Source organism: Setaria italica, chromosome I (assembly GCF_000263155.2).
Source record: "Setaria italica strain Yugu1 chromosome I, Setaria_italica_v2.0, whole genome shotgun sequence".
Classification (NCBI taxonomy): Eukaryota; Viridiplantae; Streptophyta; class Magnoliopsida; order Poales; family Poaceae; genus Setaria; species Setaria italica.
In genome coordinates, this window is record NC_028450.1 from 13,763,315 (window position 1) to 13,778,319 (window position 15,005).

General features: G+C 41.9%; 1 long non-coding RNA gene across 1 annotated transcript; it reads left to right on the plus strand.

Annotated features, from left to right (window-relative positions):
• The first annotated feature begins 1,939 nt into the window (after nt 1-1,939).
• LOC111257004 lies at nt 1,940-6,006 on the plus strand. Its single transcript, XR_002677367.1, has 4 exons — nt 1,940-2,419; nt 2,589-4,185; nt 4,279-5,319; nt 5,632-6,006. It is a non-coding gene; the product is annotated as an uncharacterized LOC111257004 (long non-coding RNA).
• The last annotated feature ends 8,999 nt before the right edge of the window (nt 6,007-15,005 follow it).

Consider the following 15,005-nt stretch of genomic DNA (forward strand, 5'->3'; position numbering starts at 1 on the left):
AATGAGGGGTGAGTATAACAAATTATACTCCACAAGTGTGGGGAAAAATTATGATACGAGGCTAAATAGGAGGATTTTCTATGTCGACACGCGCTTAAGCAACACATCCTAAGTTTTATCCTAAGTCCTTAGCACCTATTTACAGGACGTAAAACCACCAGCTCAACCAGAACCAAGCAATCAAAAATCCATCCGAGACCTCAGAAATCCATCCGAGCAAACCACCACCAAACCAACCATCCATCTTGAGCACCACTAATCACAAAGAAGTCCAGACTGCTCTTGACCATGGGCACAACTGATATATCAGTGTTACACTCTGAAGAGGTTGCACAGCGTTATCCACGAGTCGCGATTCTCATTACGCTTCACAGTACCAAGGTGATCAGTCAAGGTCACACTACAAGGCATTTACAAAGCTAGTGCTCGTGTCCCTTCAGCATGCACTAAGGTTTCACCGCTAATAGGGAGTCTATTTTCCTCCAATGCAGAAGCCCCATCTTGTGGCACTCAAACTACCATGCTTTAGGAATAGGCAGATAATTAAATGGCCAGGTCCAGAGCCATATAGACCTCGTGACTGCACGGTTAAGCCAGGTAAAACTAAATCAAAACCATCGAATCATCATACCACTCTTTTCGTCCTGCTCACATTCCCCACACCAACATGATCATGAGGTTTCCAACCTCCTCAACTTTAATCACCCGAACATAAGTTCAATTACTTTTAATTAATCCAAACCAACTCTAACAACAAGATTAAGCAAATTCTACTAACCAATCCAGGCTTCAAGGAAGATGTTGGAAATTTAAGTAAACCTTGAATTTCAAAATTTCAAGAACTCTCGTTGGCCACCTTAAATGTGTTACTTGTCTATTTTTAGTCTTCCATTTGGTGCTATGTTTGGCTGGATAATTATTAGATGGACATTGCCTTAAAGAAAAAACAAATTATTTTAGGGCAATTCTAAACCTAGAAACTAACGAATGAAGTTCATCACACGGGTGTCATAAATCATGGTCTATGATGCAAAAAAACATGTTTGTGATGCATTTCGGTTCATCACTAATAAGCAAATCCAGTGTAGTGCCTTCTTTCTCTTGTTCTTCTTCTTTTTCCTTTTTCTCCTCATCTTCCTCCTTTGATTCTAATGGAGGTCTTGGGTAGTAGGGAGGCAACCTTGTAGATCTGCCCCTACTTGAAGGGGCTAGCTAGCAATGGTGGTGGTAGCCGGAGCATTGCGTATTTCATTGGAGGGTAAAATGGATATTTCCTACCCTATCTCTCTCTACAAATATGAGAAATTCTTATTTAAATGGTTGCGGTGTGAATGAGCATTTCATAATGGTACCAAGCATATTTGAGCATTTCCGGTGTGTAATGGCATATTCACTGTTACTGCGGTGTCTTGTAGCAAATTTTGCCAAAAAGTTATATCTAAAAATCTATACTTAAAAGTCGTATTGTGAACTTTGTGCATATAAGTTGTTTGAGAAGTCTTTCTGCTATAGCATTGACGCGGCGCCTTGCTCTGTGCGGCCTTGCCACGTCCCCGTCTGATGGGGAGAGCTAGCTGCTCCACCCTAGCCCCTGCAAAGATGGTTTTCCTCTACCCTTGCAAAGATGGTGGAGCGACGGTCGTCGTCCCTGCCTTGGCTCCGCACTACTGCGCATTGCACGGACCTGGCGCCATGTCTTTCATGTGAGAGAGAATAGTAAGAGCAGCAAACGGGAGGAAGTTATGAGGCCCCATGATCTATGTATGGGTGCAGGTACACGCTTCGTGGCTTCCTTTGTCAATCACTGAAAATACTTGCCTAGAGGGTGGGAGAGGGTGGGCGGGTAGTGAAAATTTCATGTGGAAATTGCTTGTTATACTTAACGGTGGGTATGATGGGCGGGCAATAAATTCCACGGTGAAAAAAGTTGGGAGAATAGTGTGGAATCATTTTAGAAAGAGTAAAATGCATGGGAGGCCCTTTAACTTGTAGGGCTGTGTCAAATAGGTCCACCAACTCTGAAAATGCATTTTTGGTCCCTAATCTTGTTTAGCCATGCGCTATAGGTCCAAAACACCACGGGATGGCCTTTTTGCCAATGTGGCATCGCTAACATGGAATCCACACAGCTGCAGCACACGTGAGGGGGTGGGCCAGTGTGGAAATATGCACGTTAGCCCCTGGCTTTCCATTTTCTTCACATAACTCAACCAATCCCCTCATTGAGTTCTTCGACTACTAGGGTGGAGGGGAGATGAAGGACAGCAGCGATGATTGGTGCGAGTCGGCGGGGAAGTAGGGAGGAAGAAGGGTCAAGGAGCATCCGCGGAGCCAGGGAACCACGGTGAACGTCGCCCGCGGTGAGAAATTTGTGATGGTGCCCTCCTTGCTTGCAAAGGAGAACCGCCGCCCATGTATGGTGAGTCGATCGGAGCCCTCTCAATCAGTGAAACTGGTTCATGTGTGGTTTGGTTGTGTGAATTTTGTTGTTAGGTAGAAGAAATCTTCGATTTTGGTTGAGCTAGGGTTTTGATTTTGCACTGGACAAGTACTATTTCTTAGAAATTGTTTCTGTGTTGATAATGCAGGTGCTGACAGTGATCTGTTCACAATTGAGTTGCATCACGGGGTTTCTTTGTTAGTCATGGGTCGAATTGGGCTTATGTTGATGATAAAGTCTCCTACTTTGATCATTGTGAGGTAGATAGTTGGTCTACTCTATGGATAGATGATTTTCTTGAGTAGCTAAATTACCTTAAGAGTACAGCTTTGAAGGTGTATTGGTTGCTACCAGGGAAGGACCTTTTAGATGGGCTTAGAATTGTCTGTTCAGATGCTGACACACTGGTGATGATGTCTGTGGTTGACAAGGTGAAGCAGTATGTGCTATATGTAGACCATGATGACAATATTGTAGAATTAAGTTGGGATGATACTATAGCAAACCTAGTGGCTTCTTTACCAAAAGTATTAAGCCCCAGGAAGGTTAAAATTATTGAGAAGAACCATGAAGAGAAGCTACCTGTGTTTTATTCCAACTTGAAGATTGTGGTATATGATGAAGCAACAGGATAAGGTCAAGCTAACTATGATAGTGGCACTGAAGGAAATGACAGTGAGGATGACCAAGAATTTCTTAATAGTGACTATGATATAGAAGATGATGATGATCTTTTTGTTGACAATGTTGATGAGGATGTGGTGGATGAAGGAATTGGCAGAGGGAAGAAAATAGGGATATGAAAGAAGGCTTTAAGCAAGAAGGGTAAAGGGTCAGTTCTTGTGGACCAAGATGGTGAGGAATTGTCAATAGATTAAGATGACTTGCAGGCACTAGACTCAGATAGTGAAGGTCAGATCAAATGGGGTTCAAGGCATTTAGATCAGGGGATTTGCACAATCATTCAAGGTGGGTATGTTATTTGAGTCAGTTCAGCTGCTGAGGAAGGCAATCACAAAATATAGATTGAAGGAGAGGGTGGAAATCAAGTTGTCAAGAAATGAGAAGAAAAGGCTAAGGGTACATTGTGCAAATGGATGTCCTTGGGGCCTTTATGCTTCACATGATGGCAGGGCTAAAGGGTTGGTGGTGAATACATATTGTGGTAAGCATAACTATCAAAAGCACCGGGTGTTGAAGAGGTGTACATCAAAATGGCTTGCTGATAAGTATCTAGAATCCTTTAGAGCAGACTAAATGATGTCTCTCAGTAACTTTGCTAGAATTGTTCAAAAGGAGTGGAACATGACACCATCAAGATCCAAACTTGCAAGAGCTAGAAGACTTTCCATGAAAGAAGTACTAGGTGACGAGGTAGACCAATACAAATTGCTTTGGGACTATGGCCATGAGTTGAGGAGAAGCAACCATGGCAGTACTTTCTTTCTCAATCTGAATGGTAATAGGTTCAGCACTATGTACATGTCACTTGATGCTTGCAAAAGAGGTTTCTTGAGTGCTTGTAGGCCTATTATTTGTTTGGATGGATGGCATATTAAGACAAAATTTGGAGGACAGATTCTGACTGCAGTTGGTATAGATCCAAATGATTGTATCTACCCAATAGCAATAGGCATTGTTGAGGTGGAGTCACTAGCCTCATGAAATGCTTTCTCCAGGCCTTGAAAGACAACCTCGGCATTGATAACACTTATCCATGGACAATTATGACATATAAACAGAAGGTAAGATCATTTTACTGTCATGTGATGATTTTTCTGCAAACTGAATCATGTGATACTTTTTCTGATGCTTTTTGTGTTGCTGTTGTACTGCAGGGGCTAATTCAAGCTATCCAACAACTTTTCCCTGATTCAGAACATAGATTCTATGCTAGGTATCTCTACTCCAACTTCCAGATGCACTTCAAAGGGGAGAACTTGAAAAATCAACTTTGGGCATGTGCTAGGTCTAGTAATATAGTTCAATGGAACCAGGATATGGATATGATGAGAGAACTGAATCCTGATGCTCATAAGTGGTTAGAGGAGATGCCACCACAAACATGGGTTAGAACTTTCTTTAGTACTTATCCCAAGTGTGATATGCTATTGAACAACACATGTGAGGTCTTCAATAATCTAGACGCTAGAGAAGTGCATGTGCTTAGCATGTTACAATAGATCAAGACTCAACTGATTACAAGGCATTACAACAAGGAGAAAGAGGTGGGAGATGTATGGCAAGGTCCAATCTGTTCAAAGATTAGAAAGAAGTTGCAAAAGAACATAGAGCTAGCTAACATATGTTATGCTCTACCTGCTAGCAAGGGGGTTTTTGAGGTGCGGGGCAAAACCAACAAATACATTGTGGACATTAGCTTGAAAAACTGTGACTGCAGAAGGTGGGATCTCACTGGAATCCCTTGCTCTCATGCTATCTCATGCTTGAGGCATGAAAGAATCCCTCAAGAGTTAGTTCTCCCTTATTGCTACTCCACAATAAGTTTCCTGCTTGCTTATGGTAACAGCATTTAGCCATGCAAAGATAAGAGTTCGTGGGAGAAGATTCTTGCATAAGAAGTGTTTCCACGTGTTTATGAGAAGAAGGTTGGTAGGCCACCCAAATCAAGGAGGAGGCAGCCATATGAAATTGAAGGCCCAAATGGTCTAAAATTGACAAAGCATGGGGTCATCATCAACTGTAGGTATTGTGGATCATCAAGTCACAACAGAGCTGGATGCCCATTGAGAAAGCAGGGTCAAGCTCCAACACAAGTGCCTACACAAGTGCCTGTAGAAGAATATCAAGCTTCGGCACAATCAGAATCGACACATCAAGTTGGAGAAACAATGGATGATGACCCATTCACTTCTCAGGTATGTAGACTACATCCTTTACAATCTAAATTATTATCTGAACTAGACATTGATGCATTTGTTGCCTGTAGGTGACCATGTTTTATGATAAGATAGTGTGCCACTAATGTCATAGCTAAATTCTACAATGCTTTCTAAAATGGTGGTTGAGGTACTAAAGTTTGCTAGTTGTCTTCTTGCCATCTAACTCAATATGCCAATCTCTTCCTGCCATCTAACTGCAAAATTATCTTTGCTAGTCATCACAAAGTAGAACAATTGAGAAGCAACATTTGCTAGATTCAACTTTTATTATTTACAATCTCTTAGCAGCGAGACTAGTTCCACCTACAGCAGCAACAAAGGTCGGAAGATCCAAAGCAACTAAGCGTGAGGAAGCTCCTGTAGCAGCTCCAAAGAAAGAAAAAGCTCCAAAGAGGCTAAACCAACAAAGAATGGTGCCCCAGGGCACACTTGATGGTTGCCTGGTGATTTGGTACAGCAGCAACACTAAACAATATGGGACTTGTCTATGGTGCTTTTGTGTAGCACAAACACTTATTACTCTTTTGATGTCTTCGACCTGGTTTAGGGAAGATAAATGTATAGTTCAAGGAAGATTAGCTATAGTTCAAAACTTATCTATTACTCTTTTGGTTTGATAGAATTATATGTACTCATCCCATGCAAACATGCCATGACTAGATGGTTTATGCAATGCAGTAGACAGTTACTACTTTGATGATAACATGTGCTTTCATTCCAGAATATGTGCTTCATTACATAGATGATACACATTGTTTCACTTGATGAGATGAGCACAAATATCCAGCACCATCAGGATTACCATACAAACACAAAGAAAGCATATTGCCTTCAATATACTAATACCTTCTTTACAGATAGCTAATAGTTCTTCTTTCCTCGAAGATACAACACCACTGAAACCAACTTCTTCCTTCATCTTCGATTCAATCCCCTGCAAACTTGATTCAACTACCATCACCGCCCCAGCTCCGTTGTATTCACCTACAGATGCACCACATACACTTATGTTGCTAAGAATCTGGATGTACTCATTTTTTCAGTACCAAAATGGATAGTCATTGCCGTCGCGCTACACAAGATGCAGAATGCAGCATGGATTTGATAGATCTATCAAATCCATGCTTCCCCGCCTCGAAGCGAGACTCTATCCAGATCTCAAAGAATAATGAGCTAGGTGACCGGCGGGGAAAGAAAGGGGGCGGGTCGGCCGGTCAGGGCCTTGGCGATACGTTCTTCTTTCGAAGAATTTTGCCAATAGAGTGAGGGCGTCCTTCTAGGGTCAGGCATTTACTTGAAAATGACAACCACCTGTTCCATCAGCAAGGGCCTTGCACGAAAGCAAACCATCCGATTAAGTAGCAGTTGCTTCACTGATGGGCCTAATGAGGTATATTATCTTGTATAATAGTGTGCACGAACTCTACTTGTCTACAGATTAAGAGCCATAACAACTATATTGGGCCTAGTAATCCAGTATTTCATCAACCATATATGTTAATTCTCATGTGGGTAGCGCCTCCTTCCCATGGAACCCGAATTGGCTGAAGCAATGGAACAACTTCAAAACAAGAAAAACAAACTCGATTTGGATTGGATCCTCACCTTGTGTAGCAGACAATAGTAGAAGATTTGACCTAGGCTCCATGATGGCTGAGATGTGCACCTCACCACCCTCCTTAATCTGCATTTAGTGCACATAATGAGCGGGAGCCCATCAGCATTGAGTGGATCTGAGGGTGACGGGTTCGATCCTCAAACCATGGCGCGGATCTAAGCCGAGGCGGCAGGAGGAAGAAGAGAGCCGTAGGGGAATGACAGAGAGAGAAAGAAAGAGATTAGAGAGAACAAGGAGAAGATGCAGATTTGTGATGCTCTCAGGGGACAAATCGCAAAGTTATATCTCCAGTTTGGGCACTGCAGCTGCATCGATTCCACATCAGCGACGCCACATCGGCAAAAAGGCCATCCCGTGGCACATGGCTAAACAAGATTAGGGATCCAAAATGCATCTTCAGAGTTGGTGGGCCTATTTAACGCAACGCTACAAGTTAAAGGGCCTCCCATGCATTTTACTCTTTTAGAAATTCTGTTTTTGGGCTAGGACATTGAAACTTTTGTCATCCCAAGTTGGCAAGTGGATCCAATGTGAATGGAGGGATTTATCCGAGTCAATTGTTTTCCATCTTTATGGGGAAAGAGTATCGACTTGGAAAGGGTGTATTTTTATCAAGACATTCTAACTTTTGCCACCCCGAGCTAGCAAGTGGGTCCAATGTGAAGGATAGAGTAATTAATCTAGGTAAAAAGTGTTTCCGCTTGTTTCCATTATAATATGGAATTATTATAAGGGATTGTTTTATTTTTATGAGAAAAGGAATTTTAGCTATGCACTTAGACAACATGTTCAGAGCATCATGAGAACACCTTAAATTTTAGGATGGAGATATTGCCTACCAACAAAAATAAATTGTCTCCATAGCCAAATCATATATTTCTATCAAAAAAGCAATGAAACTTTAGGTGCAGCTCGGGAGAGATTGTATGGTTTTACATGGATAAGATCTTAAAATCTGACTGCCCACGTAGAGGTGTCCAAAGAATTGAGTGTATGTACGTGTAAATGAGTATTATATTTATATTATTTTCAACGAAATATGAGTGAACAGTTTTGGCCAAAGGTAGTGGCGGCATGGCCCATGATGCTAGAAGTTTTCTTTGGTAAGCATTAAATTTTAGTTTGCACTATATGCTAATGCTAGTAATTAGGCTCCTGTTTGGAACACAGTTTTTTCATAGCAATTTCAAAGGAAGATCGATCCTATAGTTTGCTTAAGTCATGTGGCGTTTGGAATGAAGGAACACTTTTGCCTGTTCTAGAGGAAAGGAATCGCTTCCTTCACAAAACAGGGGAAATAAAACATCCACTCCGATCTAAAGTTTTTGCAGATGCTTGAGGAAAAGGCATGCTCGCATGTGAGTGGTGAGACCGCGCAATAGAGGGGAAGAGCACAGACGGTTGAATCAACCAGCAGGTGTCAGAGAAGCCTCAACACCATCATCCGCTGAGTACTTGCATCTTCCCTTTCAGCCCCGACCAAGCCCCGAGGTGCTAAGCCTATAGCTTGCCCTCGTGACCTCATCATCTTCCGCATGCTCCTAAGGCCTTGTTCGGTTAATCCCCTGATATGGAAGGAGTTGATCCTGATTTTTTCGATGAGAGGATGTGGTAACTTTGATTTGAGGAAGGATTCGATGTTGGTTGTCCGACTACAACATCCAGAAGGGTTGTTGCGCCTTAGCAATAGGTGCACCCACTCCGATTTGTTGTTGTTCTTACCGTGCCAAGAACAACCTTGAACCTGCAAGAAATCGAGAACAAGCAAGAATAAGATAAATAAGGCACAACTCACAGATCTGAATCAGAACACGAATTTAGGATTCTGAATCAAGTAAATTGGATGGTCTAGCCGACACACGCGTTTGCAAGGAAGTAGCTGAAGCTAAACTTGCATTTGAACAAAACCCACCCTCAAATGGTGGTTGCTATAGGTCTTTTATAGTGGGAAATAGCCAGGAGGGATGGGAGGGTGGAAACCCTAATTTAGAATGGGCCCCTAGTGGGCTTAACTTGATAAGAGGTCCTCAGCCCGTGACTGGAGGTCCGAAAGTCCTTTTGTTGATTCTACTTGTCTCCGGTGGCGTTTGGCCATAAGGTTGGAACCATCTGAAAATAGACATCGAGATCTTTCCAATGAGTACTCATGGGCCTTCAACAACATCCGGAGTCAAGAGTTATGATCAAATTATTCTGGTGCTGCCACGATGTCCAAACGTGCACTCTAAACGTTTGGTATGATCTTTTTGTTGTTTACACCAGCATCCACTTGATGGTTATCTTGATGACCTTGCACCTAGCTGGTTCCTTCCATCTTCCTAAGCATAAGAAAATCATCATAAGGATTTAGTAGTACCCCATCTGGAGAAGAAATTGTTTGGACAGTGAGGAACGACTTTACCTGATAATTAAGTTCTCATGATTTAGCTCGAGTCATTAGTCCTTGCTGTGCAATAGGCGTGGTTGTATCCAAGGAAGAGATATCCTCATCATCCTCCCCTTGTTGCATTTGAGTCATCCTCGACTCAAATTCATTCTCTTCTCCCAAGTACAGCTTCAAATCTGCAATGTTAAAGGTGGGGCTAACCCCGAAATCTATAGGTAGCTCAAGTTTGTATGCATTATCATTAACTGTTCTAACACTTTGAAAGGACCATCTGCTCTAGGAAGCAACTTAGACTTCCTCAAATTAGGGAACCTATCTTTTCTCAAATGTAACCAACTAGATCACCAGGTTCAAAAGTAACTTGTTTCTTTCCTTTATTGCCAGCAAGTTTATACTTTGCATTCATGCACTCTATATTCTCCTTAGTGGTCTCATGCAGTTTTAAAATTAGTTCAGCACATTTATTTGCATCAACATTGACCCTCTCCGAGGTTGGAAGAGGTAAAATATCAATAGGAGCACGAGGCACAAACCCATAAACAATCTCAAAAGGGCATTTCTTAGTAGTAGAATGTTGTGAACAATTATAAGCAAACTCAACATGAGGTAAGCACTCTTCCCACAATTTTATGTTCTTCAAAACAGCCCTAAGCATGGTAGATAAAATTCTATTTACAACCTCGGTTTGCCCATCCGTTTGGGGATGACAAGTAGTGGAAAATAAAAGCTTAGTCCCTAACTTAGCCCACAAAGTCCTCCAAAAATGGCTAAGAAACTTTGCATCATGATAAAAAACAATGGTATTTGGTACACCATGCAAGCGAACGATCTCATGAAAGAACAAGTCAGCAACATGTGTAGCATCATCACTCTTATGGCATGGTATGAAATGAGCCATCTTAGAAAATCTATCCACCACAAGAAAGACACTATCTCTCCCCTTCTTTGTTCTAGGTAGCCCTAAAACAAAGTCCATAGAAATATCCTCCCAAGGCGCACTAGGAACAGGTAGAGGCATATACAAACCATGAGGATTAAGGCATGACTTAGCTTTTTGGCATGTTGTGCAGCGAGCAATGAACCATTCCACGTCTCTCCTCATTTTGGGCCAAAAGAAATGATCAGCAAGGATGTCCTCCATTTTCTTCACACCAATACCCCATCAGCCCACCTCCATGTGCTTCCTGCAATAATAACAAACGCACAGAGCTAGCTGGAATGCATAGCTTGTTAGCTCTAAAGACAAACCCATCGGTGAGGACGAATTTACTCCATGTTTTCCCCTCTTGGCAATTCAGCAAAACATCTTTGAAATCATTATCATGTGCATATTGTTCCTTAATAGTTTCCAAACCAAAGATTTTAAAGTCAAGTTGTGAAAGTGTGGTGTAACGTTTAGACAAAGCATCAGCAATTATATTTTCCTTCCCCTTTTTGTGTTTGATGACATAAGGGAAGGACTCGATGAATTTAACCCACTTGGCATGTCTATGGTTTAGTTTTGCTTGACTACGGATGTGTTTCAAAGATTCATGATCTGAATGTATGACAAACTCTTTGGGCCATAAATAATGCTGCCATGTTTCCAAAGTTTGAACTAAAGCAAGTAATTCCTTATCATAAGTAGAATAGTTCAAACTAGGGCCACTCAACTAATCATTGAAATATGCCACAGGTTTTCCCTCTAGTAACAGCACACCACCCAATCCAATCTCACTAGCATTGCATTCAAGCTCAAAGGTTTTATTGAAATTAGGAAGTTGGAGTAAACGTGCGTGTGTTAACTTATCTTTTAGCGTGTCGAATGCATTCCTGTGTGCTGCAGCCCAAGTGAATGCCACACCCTTCTTGGTGAGCTCATGTAGCGGGGCTGCAATGGTGCTAAAGTCCCTCACAAAGCGACGATAGAACCCAGCAAGTTCTAAAAAACTTCTTATTTGTGTGATCATAGTGGGAACCGACCAGCTGTGAATTGCCTCGACCTTGGCTTGATCAACTTCAATACCCTGCAGGGTCACAACATAGCCAAGGAAAAGAGCCTCGATCTATGCAAAAGGTGCACTTCTCAAGATTACCAAATAATTGAGCATTACATAAAGCATCAAAAAACAACACGTAAATGATCAAGATGTTCCTCTAATGTTTTGCTATATATTAGAATGTCATCAAAGTATACCACCACAAATATACCAATGAAAGCACGTAAAACTTCATTCACTAATCTCATGAAAGTGTTGGGTGCATTAGTGAGGCCAAAAGGCATGACTAACCACTCATATAGACTGAACTTGATTTTAAATGTTGTTTTCCATTCATCTCCTAACTTTATGTGAATATAGTGGTAACCACTACGCAAATCAATTTAGAGAACATAATTGAGCTGCTCAATTCATCAAGCATATCATCTAGTCTAGGAATTGGATGACGATATCTAATTGTAATATTATTAATCGCTCTACAATCCACACACATGCGCCAGGATCCATCTTTCTTAGGAACTAAAAGCACGGGAACAGCGCAAGGGCTAAGAGACTCACGCACATAACCTTTGTCAAGCAGTTCTTATACTTGGCGCTGTATCTCTTTAGTTTCCTCCGGATTGGTCCTATAAGGAGCACAGTTTGGCAGGGAGTCCCTAGGAATAAGGTCAATCTGGTGCTCAATTTCTCGAATTGGTGGCAGTCCCAGTGGCACCTCCCTTAGAAAAATATCAGCGTACTCCTGCAAAAGGTTAGTGATAGCAGGAGGCAAAGAAATAGGAGTATCTTCATGTGAAAACAAAGTTTCTTTGCAAACCAAAGCATAGCAAATTGTAGTGCAAGTATCAATCTCTTCCAGATCAGATTTGTTAGCAACAAAACAAGAACCTTTCAACTTAATCTCATTTTGCTTATCATGAACAGATTTAGTGTTTCTCTTTTTGTGTTGCTCAAGTTCCTTAGCCACAATCTGATTTCACTCTTAACATGCTCCTTAGTGTTCAACTTCCTAGCTCTAGCAATTGCATCTTTCATAATATCCTGAGGAGACATAGGATGTAACACAAGCTTCTTTCCATTATGCACAAAAGAATATTGATTGGTTCTACCATGATGCATAGAGTCTTTATCAAACTGCCATGGTCTACCTAACAACATAGAATATGCTTGCATAGGTACAACATCGCAGTTAATGGAATCATGATAGAGCTGATTGCAAAATTGACTCGTACCGACCGTGTTACCTTCACATTGCCATTGTTGTTGAACCACTAAATGTTGTAAGGTTAGGGGTACAGTCGGGTGTCCAAAGCGAACTTTTCCACTATCTCTAAGCTTGCCAAGTTGTTGCAGCCCCCTCCATCAATAATCACACGACATGAACGCTCCTATATCACACACTTTGTTTGGAACAAGGTGTGGCGCTGATTTTGTTCAGCCTTCTCCATTTGTGCACTCAACACTCGTCGCACAATGAGGCACTCATAACGATCTACATGTTCAGCTCCAATGTGTTCTTCAACTGGATCCTCATCTCCACCTGCATGGTCAGCGGCAAGCAAAGCATATGTTTCTTCATCCATATCACTAGCAGAGGAATATTCACCATCATGTCACACGATCAGAACGCGCTTGCTTGGGCAGTCCCGCCTCATATGTCCATAACCCTTGCATTGCAAGCACTGAATATCTCTTGTTCTTCTCGTAGATGTAATGGAAGAAGAACTCTTGGCTGTTGGAGCTGCCGTTCCATTTGTTGGTTCAGCCGGGCACGCTGATGAATTTGATGGAGAAGGGTGCGGTTTGTTGTTTGAAGAAGATGGAGCAACTACTCGTGTCGACGGTGCAATAGCGGGTTTTGGTGTCCAAGAGTTAGCACAACCTGTAGAAAAGTTACTCCTCATGCTAGCTCGACGTCCCTGCACTTCCCGTTCAGCCTTACAAGCAAGATGAAATAAGCGATCGATTGAATTATATTCCTTGTAAGCTAAAATATTCTAAATTTCTCGGTTCAAACCACCCACAAATCTAGCCATTGTTGCATCCTTAGTTTCTACCAAACCACAATGAAGCATATCAGTTTGCAATTCCTGATAATATTCCTTTACAGATTTATTCCCTTGCCTAAATTGCTGCAACCTATGTAACAAATCACGTGCATAATATGAAGGAACAAATCTTGCTCTCATGACCCTTTTCAAAGCATCCTAGGTCTATGGAGTATTGTTTGGATTAGTGCAGCAATACTCACTCCACTAAATAGAAGCAAAATCAGTAAACTCACTAGTTGCAGCCCTAACCCGTTTATTTCCAAGGAAATCATGACAAGCAAACTTCTGATCAACAGCTAGTTCCCATGTAAGGTATGCATCAGGATCATATTTCCCATCAAAAGATGGCATGACGAACTTAATTTTACATAAAGAATCATCAATGTCACGTACCTCTCAGCGTGGTGGCCTAGCGCCCATTCCACGGTGATTACGATGTAGTTGACGATGGGGTTGAGCATCCACCTCATCATCAAGCTCGGTGTCTCCTGCATAGACATCATCATTCTCGGCTACAGCACTGCCCACACTACCACCATTGAGGTGGTGTTGATGTGCACGGTTACGTCCTCCATCTTGCATTCTCTCAAGTCTGGCCAAAATAGCAGCAAGAGAAGTATTCACTTCTCCAATGGAAACCTCCATCGCTGCAAGCCTTTGGTTGGTGCCAATTTGAGTTGCCTCCAATTGCCCAAAGCGCTCATTGGTAACACGAACATCCTCTTCGAGGCCTCCAGCGCGTAACCTCATACGGCGCTTGAAGTCATGTATGATGCCCCTTGTGTGTGGTGAGTGTGTATGCCGCTCCTGCTCATCCTCACTGTCTCCTGACATGGTTAGTGAACAGTAGCAATAACACAAGAAAGTGCTCGTATAACAAAAGAAAACTAAGTAATGGCTGATTCCATTCCTCTCAAACCTTCTTAACCAAGCTCTTACTTGTTCTTACCACACTTGCAGGAGGTGTTGTCAGCCAAAAAGAACAACAACAATTCTGGCAGCGAGTGTAAACCTGTGATGTTGTAGATACATTTGTGGGGCTATAGGTGGCTGGAAACAAATTCAAGGGATAGCTGGAACCACGTTAGCCAAAACAAATTGATTAATCATTCAACGATGATATTGTGCTGGTCCTAGGTTAAAATGTTCTAGAGACGCGAGCCTAGACACAAACGTAGCCACCAAACACCAACAACACAACACAACCAAAGTGGAAAATAACAGCTGCCGAAACCCTTTCTTCTATCTTTCTTGCTTCTTTTCTTTTTCTGATTCTTTTACCCCCTTTTTTGTTTTTTCTCTTTTTTTTCACCTGCAGTACAACTCTCAAGTTTTGCAACAAGAAATTAAGACCAAACAATTCACAGCATATATTTTATTTTTTGACCAGGGGTACAGAAATTGAACTTGCACAAGAGAACAAGCACAAACACTTTTTTTCTTTGAATCGAGAAACTCAGATATGCTAATCAAAGCACAACGCATGGAAACCTTTGGGGAGCTCCACGTCTGAACAAGGGGATATTTGGAATGCAACATAGATGGTATGAAGGTGATGGTGGTGGAGTATCTGGTGGTTGTTGTGGAGGAAAAATGGTGGGACTGGTGGTGATAGCAGCGGTGGATCT